The sequence below is a fragment of the Leopardus geoffroyi genome, chromosome C2, assembly GCF_018350155.1.
Source record: "Leopardus geoffroyi isolate Oge1 chromosome C2, O.geoffroyi_Oge1_pat1.0, whole genome shotgun sequence".
Lineage (NCBI taxonomy): Eukaryota > Metazoa > Chordata > Mammalia > Carnivora > Felidae > Leopardus > Leopardus geoffroyi.
Genome location: NC_059333.1, coordinates 74,190,632 through 74,200,992, shown reverse-complemented (window position 1 = coordinate 74,200,992; position 10,361 = coordinate 74,190,632). Strand labels below are relative to the sequence as shown.

Here is a 10,361-nt window from a genome sequence, read left to right as displayed (position 1 = left end):
ATATTGTCACCTAGCTGGTACTGTAACTGTGTCTTCAAAAGGCCATCCCACCATTCTATCAAGTCAGCTGATTCAGGATGATGGGGGAACGTGGTAAGACTAGTGAATTCCACAAGCATAGGCCCATTGCTACATTTCACGGCAATAAAGTTAAGTCTCTTGATCAGAAGCAGTGCTGTATGGAATAATATGATGACAGATAAGGTATTCTGTAAGTGCACCTATGGTAGTTTTGGCAGAATCATTGTGTGCAGACAAGGCAAATCTATACCCAGACTAAGTGGCTATTCCAATAAGAACAAAGTGCCATGATGGAACAAAGTTTCCATGATGGAAATGGTCCAATGTAATCAATTTGCCACCAGGTAGCTAGCTGATCACCCCAGATGATCTCAGTGTTGGTCTCTGCTGCTGGAACATTGGGCACTCAGCAGTGGCTATAGCCAGGTCAGCACTGATGAGTGGAAGTCCATGTTGCTGAGCCCATAGTATGACCTCCATCTCTGCCACCATTCTCACTTTGTTCATGAACCCAGTAGGCAATGATAGGACTGAGGAAATAAGGTGACAGGTATCCGTAAAATAGGGTATCTTATCCACTTGATTAAATTTTCCCTCTGCTAAGGCTACCCTTTGGTGGACATTCACATGGAATACAAATACATTCGCATCTTTGGCCCATTCAGAGAGGTCTATACACTTACCTCCTTCCCAGACCTCCTTGTCACTAACTTTCCAATAATGTTCCTTTCAAGTCCCTGACCATCCAGCCAAACCACTGACCACAGCCCATGAATTAGCATAGAATCTTGCCTATGTATGAGCATAAGAGTTCTGAGTTGAGTGAAAAGTAGTATATCTTGGATCACCAAAAACAGAGTCATGATGGCCCTTCAATCAATTCCTAGACTTGAGCCAGTTTGCAGACCTAGAACCTCTTGAATGAAGTAGAGACCAGGTTCCCTTGAGGAAGAACTCTACTAACATTGTTAATCTTTCTTTCAGTCTTCCCCAAAGGGACCGTGATCTACCAGCTAAACACCATAGGTCTCTATGAGTCATAATATTGTGATTATTGCTTGGGCTCAATTGTCCATGATGGTAACCACACACAGCTTGTCTTTGGTGATTAAGTGATTATCACTTGGTACCTGCCGCTCCGGGATCCCATTATCCCCTTGCATGAGGGATATAAGTTTGGTGGTTGCAGTTCCTATTGGAAAGTTTGACCTATAGACAAGAGTGACCACAAGGAAGCTGAGGCTCCCTTCACAAACTTATTTTCACAGTCAGAGCAAAAGGTTTGTACTCCTGGCCCTGCTGATGGTGAGCAGGTCTTACATGATAAATTGACTTTAATATACCAGTCTCCCTAAGCTTTTGGCTACCTTCCTCTACAATGTGCCAAAGCTGTTCTGGCATTTAACTTCATTTTGTGTAGGCCACCTTTAGATCCATGGTTTAGCCAACGAACCAAACTGTAGAGACCTTTTAACCCCTCAATCTAAAACACTGAATTCAGGGAGCGCCTGGGAGGTTCAGTCGGTTAAGTGTCCGACTTCAGCTCAGGTCATGATCTCGCGGTTTGTGGGCTCAAGCCCCACGTCGGACTCTGTGCTGACAGCTTGGAGCCTGGAGTCTGCTTCTGATTCTGTGTCTCCCTCTCTCTCTGCCCCTCCCCTGCTCACGCTGTCTCTCTCTGTCTCTCAAACATAAATAAATTTTAAAAAAATAAAAAAAATAATAAACATTAACAAACAAATTTTTTAATAAAAAAAAATATATATATATGTGCCCCAAACTATGTTAGCCACGTCTATAGGCAGGCTAGAGAAAGAAATCACCTATAGTGTTACAGTTGGGGTGAAAGACAGGATGGTACCTGGGGAGGGGGAGGGGGAGGAGGAGATGGCAGTTGATGCAGGCAGGATTGGGAGAACAATCCAAGCTGGGCATTATGTGACAAATGGAAACTCTAGGGCATAGGTGATTAAGTCACAACAGCTTCTGCTTATTGAGCATTTGCTACATGCAAGCACTGTGCTAAATGCTCTACACACACTATCTCATTTGCTGCTCATGGTAACTCCATGAGGTAGATATTTTTATTCCCATTGTACATATGAAGGAACTGGAATTCAGATGGTCACAAAACTAGTAAATGACAGGAACAGGATTCAGACCCTGGTCCAGCTCCCCCCAGTCCTTGTCCTTATGTAATCTAGCATGAACGGAATTCATCGTGGAGCGAGACAATGGGAGAAAAGATAGGATGAAGACAAATCATGAAACATTTTGTTTATGGATTCTTCAGTGCCATTATTTAACACAGAGGCTGGGGTGGGGGTGGGGGGAAGGAGGAAGAATGGGATTAGAATTATGTCACTTCCCGTGGCCATCGGGAGGTAGTAAAGAGTTGGGTTAGGAGGCTATGGCCCTGATCCAGACTTGGAGTAAGAAACCCACTGCAAAGCCCTCAAGCTTTGCTACTCAAGCATGTGGTTTGTGGACCAGCCGACTCTGAGTCACCTAGAGCTTGTCAGAAATGCACACTCTGGGGGCGCCTGGGTGGCGCAGTCGGTTAAGCGTCCGACTTCAGCCAGGTCACGATCTCGCGGTCCGTGAGTTCGAGCCCCGCGTCGGGCTCTGGGCTGATGGCTCAGAGTCTGGAGCCTGCTTCCGATTCTGTGTCTCCCTCTCTCTCTGACCCTCCCCCGTTCATGCTCTGTCTCTCTCTGTCTCAAAAATAAATAAAAACATTAAAAAAAAAAAAAAAAAAAAAAAAAAAGAAATGCACACTCTGAGCCCTGCCCAGACCTACTGAATCATAGTCTACGTTTTAACCTGATACCCGGCCAATTCTAATGCACATTGAAATCTGTCCAGCGTTGCCATAAAGGACAGGAGCTCTGCCTGGGTGTCGCACTCCTCCTAGAGGTACACATCTTTTGGAGACGGTGGATCCCTTTGAGAATCAGAGGAAAGTCAAGGACCCTCACCCTGGAAAAAAGTGCTGATGCATACCAACAGTAGCTTACAACGTTAGGGGCATCATGGAGCCCTGAAGAGCATGAAGACCACTGCTTGTCTGTAGGGATCCCCAAATCTTTTTTTAAAATATTTATTTTTTGGAGGGAGGGAGGGAGGGAGAGAGAGAGAGAGAGAGAGAGAAAAGGAGACAGGCAGACAGAGCGCAAGCGGGAGGGGAAAGAGAGGGAGACACAGAATCCAAAGCAGGCTCCAGGCTCCCCGAGCTGTCAACAAAGCCCAACGCAGGGCTCGAACTCACGAACCACCAGATCACGACCTGAACCGAAGTTGGACACTTAACCAACTGAGCCACCCAGGCACCCCAGGATCCCCAAATCTTAATTCATTACTGATTTAGTTGGGGAGCAGTGGTGAGGAGTTTACAGTTAAAACCAATTTCAAATCTGAAGTCACGGATTGTCATTTTAGAGACCTCTTCAGAGCTGGGACCAGGCTTCCCACACTGCAGCCAGGGCCAGGACTCTGCTCCCCTCCTCCCCACCCTCCCGCCATTGTTCTCCAAATCCCCTGGTGGTCTGAGCAGATACCCTGGAGCAACGAAACAAGGCCCACCCTGGCTTCCTGGAGCTGGATGGGGCTGGCCTGCCTCCTTTCCTTTAGTCCCAGAAAAGCCAAAATTAGCCTCACTTTTGTTCCTTTTCTCAGGAGCCTCTACATTGTATCTCAGGAAAGGATTATTGTGCTCTGGGGACCCTATCTTATCATGGGGTGTGGGGGAGGTGATGAGTGAAAGGAAAACGGTCTTTGACAAATTGGTTCAATTTGGACAATCACATGGCTTTCCAGTAATTGCCCACCACTGCCTCAGTAAGGCTATTGTTTCAGCTCCCAAATATTTAGCTAAGTAGGAGGCGGGGAAGGTTGGGGAGCGGTCAGAGGTTTGAGAGCATGAGAATGTGGGGAAAGGACTTTGGTGAGGCTCTGGCATTATGTTGGGAATGGTGACACCCAGGAGGCTCTGGTCCCTGCACGTTGAGTTCCTTATCACTAACTGAGTTCCTTGGAGCTCAGGAAAGGTCACTTAGGGTCACTGCTTGAATGCAGAGGAGTGGGAGAGACCCCTTCTGAGGTAAGGGCTCTGGAGGCAGTAGCATTTGAGCCTAGTTTCGTTCAGTAATTACCTCCTTCTTGGCTGGATAGCCTGCCTTGCTGACTCCTCTGGAGCCAGATGAAAATACTCTTTCACCTCTCACAGCGAACACTGCTCAGAAAAACAAAACCATGCACGGTAAGCCAAGGAGCAAATGGGACTTGAGCTGTCAGAGCTAAAGGTTTCACACAGAGAATTCAAGGCATGACCAGGCATTTGTCCTTGTACGACTTTTCAAAAAATTCCTGGGTCTCCAGGGAGAGAGTTCCCGCTGACCTCACTCAGGCTTGCTCAGCCTGACATCACAGGACATTCAGGAGATGAGGCCACAGCAGCACATGAGAATGTGTGTTATCGATGGGGAGCACTTTTCCCCTGTGCTCCTGTGGTCATCTGTCTGATATGCCTGTGGGTGGAGGGGGGCAAAGGGAAGGGAGTGTCCAGTCACCGGCGACAGAAAAGAGCCATGAGGTCATCGGAGCCCAAGGCTTTCCTCACTGACCATTGGCAGCAATGGTTTCCTAGCTTGCATTCCCAGGGCTCACCTCCACTCTCGCGGAGGGTTTTGATATTGGGATTCCTGCTTTAGACATACATTTTTCTTCCATCTGAAATTATGCTCCAATCGCCAGACAGGGGATATATTAATTGGCAAGAGATTTAAGATTTAACGTTGAGGGGGCATCTGGGTGGCTCAGTTGGTTGAGCGACTGACTTCAGCTCAGGTCATGATCTCATGGTTCTTGCGTTCGAGGCCCGCACTCTCTCTCTCTCTCTGCCCTTCCCCTGCTCACACTCTCTCTCTCTCTCAAAAATAAGTAAACGTTAAAAAAAGGTAAAAATACAAATACTTAAAAAAAAAGATTTGATTTTGAGAACTGCATTGTGTTTCCAGCTTCTGATGCCAACTGTCTGATTCTACCTGGGATGCCGCCCTTGCCTCTAACAACTCCCTGCCGGGGCACGACTGTGTGGGCGGCCTTCCATCCACTTTGTCCACACCCTCCTCACAGGTCCCCTCCTTGTTGCTTCTCAGTAGGATTTGGGGTCCCCGCCCTCTCCACTCCCAGACCCAGTGCATCAGCAATACGTGAGAATCTATATGATAAACAGACCAACCTGATGATTCGGCTGTGCACAGAGTCTGGTAATCATCGAGTCAGCTGATCTCAAAGGACGGATTTAGCTCCAATATTTTAGGATCAAAATGTTGTGGGGATGGCAGCCTCTGGGGAATAAGCGCACAGCCATTTGCACAGGTGAGTATTAATAACCATTAGGTGTCAGTCTTCTTATTTCAGTGATTCTCTGCCTTGGCTGCTTATTAGAATCACGCATGTGGTTTGTAAAAATTGCACATGACGTGATTTCAAAGCAGACAGTAGATGTGTGGGGTTTTGCCCTCTTCTCTAGGAAACAAAAAAGTGCCTGAGGATCCCTGGCCGTGGTTCCACCACAAGGGCACGTGCTGGCATGTGGTAATTAATCTCTTGGGGAATCTTCCTAATGAGGGTCAGTCACTTGGCACCACAGAGGACAGACAGCCTTCTGAACAAAATGGGGTGTGGGGCCCCAGGACTCACCCTGGTAACTTCCTTCAAAGAGTAGCCTCACTGGGGAAAGGGATACGCTCAGATCCTTAGACTCCAAGACGGTGACAGAAAAGCTGCGGGCGCAGGGTGGGTCTCTGTGGGGAAGAGAGTGAAGATTCAGGTTTCGCCAGCTGGAGGGGCTGGAACCAGTCTGACTCAGCCTTGCTCAGCTAGCTGGTCTCCCCGGGGAGGAGGCTGTGTAGGTGAACTGCTATTTTAGGAGACCAAGTCAGGGTACCCTTGGCCATGATTAGGAAAGGGGGAGGCTGCTGTCCCTTGTTCCAAGGGCCCCAGCTGGGCCTGAAAGGCTGTGGGGAGCAGGGGCGCGCACCAGCTGAGAACCGAGGGGATCGATGTCCAACAGTGACACCATGAGGCAGCGAGAGATCACAGCAGAAGTAATGGTAACTGCTAACCTAAGTGTTGTTTGCCCAGCATTGAATTCAGTGCCTTGCACTTATTCATTGATTTAATAACATTCAGTATCAGTTCTGGGAGGGAGTCACGACCACTTCTATTGCGCGGAGAAGGAAACCGAGGCATGGAGGTTATACGGAGAGCAGCTGCTAGGCTGTGAACCAGAGAGTCTGGCTCCAGAGCCCACCCCCCTAACAACAGGCTGGCCCGGCTGCCTCTACAGCCACAGCCATCATTTACTGAGTGCTCACTGTGTGCTCTTGTGTGCTCCGTGCTCCCTTAGTCTTCACTGCCATCTTATGAAGTAAGGACTGTTTTTATTCCCATTTCGCAGATGGGGAAAGTGGGGGCATGGGGAAGATAGATAAGTAGTGGACCGTTCATCATCTGTCCTCTCTCCTCTGGGAATGGAGGCTGGAAGAATGCCACCTAACCCCATCGCAGCACCTTCACTTTTTGGACCATCTAAGCCTTTCAGGTTCTCAGCAAACTGAAGCAAGACTTGGAGATCTTTACGAGGGGATGCTGAGCTTCCTGAGGTAAACCATGGGCAGTCTTTAGTGAGAGACTGGAGAAACAAAGTGGGTGTGACAATATTTCTACCTTGGATTTGTGAGAGCAGGCCATACCAATAACGGGGGGGGGGGGCTGTTCCAGATACACTGAATCAGAATATATAAAGGGTGGAGCCAGGAAACCTGAATTAAAACAACGAAAACAAACCACAGGTGATTCTAGGGCACAGCCAGGGTTAAGAATTACTCCCTTTATTTCACAGTGATGTTTTACAGCCCCCAGTGAGCAGGCAGCAGTGATTCCAGGAACTGTGGCTAGCTTTCACATCATCTCGCTTAGAAAGAAGCTGCCTGGGGTGCCTGCGTGGCTCAGTCAGTTAAGTGTCCAACTTTGGCTCAGGTCATGATCTCACAGTTTGTGAGTTTGAGCCCCGCATCACGTCAGGCTCTGTGCTGACAGCTCAGAGCCTGGAGTCTGCTTCAGATTCTGTGTCTCCTTCTCTCTCTCTGCCCCTCCCCCACTCCAGCATGCTCACTCGCTCTCTCTCAAAAATAGATAAAAATTAAAAAAAGAAAGATTCTTCCTCTCCCTCTGCCTACCTCAAAAAAAAAAAAAAAAAAAAAAAAAAAAGGAAGCTGCTTGTAGAAGCTGACCAGAGGGAAGGAGGGAAGGAGCTGGTTAAGGACTGGGGCAGAGAACCAAAGGCCATGGGGCTCAAGACAGACCCGTATGCTTGTTTATACTCACCCCTCATCTTCTCTGTGTAGAAAGTCATTATCTGTTCTTCAAAGACAGGCTCAAACATCTTATTCCTAGTGTAAACTTCCCCTGTCTGGCCACCACTCCTCTAGCCTTGCCCCCGCCAAAGGACCGCCCCTCTGTAAGCCCACAGCACAGGCCTCCCTTAGAGCATGGCCCTCCTCTTCCGTTCTCTGTCAGCACCAGGCAAGACACTGCTCACATTCTCAACTGCATGTGATTCATGCGCTGCCCCAGCCAGCAGGGTATCTGGGACAGAGGACCTCTCAGAAAGTGCTAGCTGAGTGAACACAAGGGAAAGGAAGAAGGGGAGATTAAAGACAGGAGATAGGGAAGACAAAAAGAGCCAAAGGGAACACCCTGGAGGGAGGATGGCTAGTGAAATTTGATTTAGTGCTGATTCCTCAAGCACATGTGACCTTTGCTCTGACCCATGGGACAGCCACTCCAGGCACTCACCTGGTCACCCCAGAACTGGGTAAGGTACAGAGACAGGAGAAGACGTTTATGATTTCACCAGGAATCATTCCTTATCTCTGTTGATGCTTATAACAATTTTTTGAGATAATAACCTCATTTTACAGCTGAAAAAATGAAGGCTCGGAAAGCTAATAAACATGTCCAAGGTCATGTGGCTAGTGAGCAGAGGACAGATTCATCCAAATTCTTGGCTAGACAAAAGGAGTTCGGATTCTTAAGTTTGGAAGAGCCGTGGCATATCATCTGATCCAATTCTCTGGGCAATGGTGCATCTTTCCCAAAACCTATTCAAGGAGGGGTGATGGAGTTGGGTTGGAATAACTCTAGTGTCGGGGAGCTCCGTGCAACCACAGCAGCTGGGGCAGGCCCACGTGAATGTTCTCACTTGCACTAAGTTACACTCTTCTCTGTAGCAGCTCAGTCCTCTCCTCCTGAAGGTCAAAGGCATTGCTCCCATTCCACTCTCCCGGTTCTGCTCTACTTCACATGAGACGCCAAGGTCCACAGCTCGGACTAAGGAGGAGGCCCCGCTTCCCCTCCAGTGCAGCACAATGACCCGCACTCCCAGTGTTCGCTCAGCTACTCGCTAGCTCGGGACAGCGTGGATGAGTCACCACTTGTCTATGGGGGGGATCTATTTCCTGGGTAAGGTATCCCAAAGCAGTGACATCTTCTGCTACTCTTTCTTTGCCCAGGAGAAAGTGAGCATCTCAAAGTATCTCAATCCTGCCTCCTCAGAGGTTCAAAGGGGCTTTACTCACACAATTTCACAATACAAATGTACTCAAGGCCCAACTCACTTTGGACCCCTAAGTGGGGGGCGGGGGGGGGGGGAGAGAAGCTATAAAACAAACTACTTCATTCCTATAAGGTAATGATGATGACCAATATTTTACTGGCCTTTAGGAGTTGAAAAGGCCTTTCATGGTTTGTTTTCAGGTTTTGTGGCCCACCGATAAGGCAGATAGGAGAGGAATGAACTTTCTTGTGAACAAGAATAGCAGGATTCTTGTTCAGTCTCACAGCTGGGGAGTGGTGAGACTGGGATTTACCACCAGGCCTTCTGGGTCCAAGGTCAATGACTCCCCCCCCCCCCCCGAGGCCCTCTGGAGACCATCCAGGTGCCCACAGCGCCAGGCACGCAGTCCTGTGGCTCACAGACCTGAGTGGCGGCTGCTCTCGCTGGGTTTGATGCAGCACTTCTGAGCCTGGCGCTTTATTGTGAACTATCTTATCTCAATAGGAAAAGGCAATTCAGGGGAAGAATTTCCTTGTCACGGTGCTCTGGGCTCTCCATTGTCCAGCTTTCTTAGCCCTGGTTCATCCCCTGGGTCTGACCATTACTCATATCCCTGGAGGCGCCTTATCAGGGCTAAGATATAGGACCTATTTTTTATTCAGTACCAGACAAACTGGAATCTGTCCATCTTTTGTGTCCTGACATCATCCCACAATTAGCCCGCTCTGAATCCAGCCACACTGGAAAGCTGCTTGAAAAGCAGCCTGCAGTAATCTGGTTGGTTCCTTCTCAAAGCCCTAAGGTTTCAGGGTCCTCCACTGGCGAGTATGATGAAAAGCCGTCTCCTGGTGGAGCTGACTGTGAGTGTCTTTACTCCTGTACCTTCTCCCCAACTTTTTACTCGGGAAAACTTCAAACCTACAGAAAAGTTGAAAGAATCATCTAACGAACATACCTACTGTTCACCGAGATTCACTAGCTGTTCATTTCATCTCATTCACTTTATCTCTTTCTTTCCATATACATACACACCTGAAAAATATATATTCCTCACCTGCCTCAAGCCACTGAAAAGTTGCTGAGTCATAATGCTTCTCTCCTAAGTAGTGTGGCATGTGTATCCTAAGAATAGGGCATTCTCATTTGCAACTACGTGGATGGAACTGGAGGGTATTATGCTAAGTGAAATTAGTCAGAGAAAGACAAATATCATATGACTTCACTCATATGAGGACAAAACAGATGAACATAATGGAAGGGAAGCAAAAATAATATAAAAACAGGGAGATGGGACAAAGCATAACAGACTCATAAATATGCAGAACAAACTGAGGGTTACTCGAGGTGTTGTCGGAGGGGGGATGGGCTAAATGGGTAAGGGGCATTAAGGAATCTACTCCTGAAATCATTGTTGCACTATATGCTAACTTGGATATAAATTAAAAAATAAATAATTAAAAAAAAAGAATAGGGTGTTCTCCTATACAACCTAACACTATTATCACTCTCAAAAAAAAATGAAACAATGTTAGCTAATATACTGTACGTATTGAAATTTCCTCAATTGCCCCAATAATGCCATATAGTGTCCCATCCCTCCCTTTAGACTCCTTTATACCAGTACAACTTTCTAGTTCTTTTGTTTGGTTGTTTTTTGTTTTGTTTTGTTTTTGTCCTTCATGACATTTAAAAAAACCCAAGGTAATTGTTTTGCAGA

General features: G+C 47.5%; 1 long non-coding RNA gene across 1 annotated transcript; it reads right to left on the bottom strand.

Annotated features, from left to right (window-relative positions):
* Positions 1–5,042: 5,042 nt before the first annotated feature.
* Positions 5,043–8,309, bottom strand: LOC123611061. The gene is made up of 3 exons (XR_006718402.1): positions 7,414–8,309; positions 5,725–5,828; positions 5,043–5,369 (listed from the first exon to the last, which is right to left on the bottom strand). It is a non-coding gene; the product is annotated as an uncharacterized LOC123611061 (long non-coding RNA).
* Between the last annotated feature and the right edge of the window lie 2,052 nt (positions 8,310–10,361).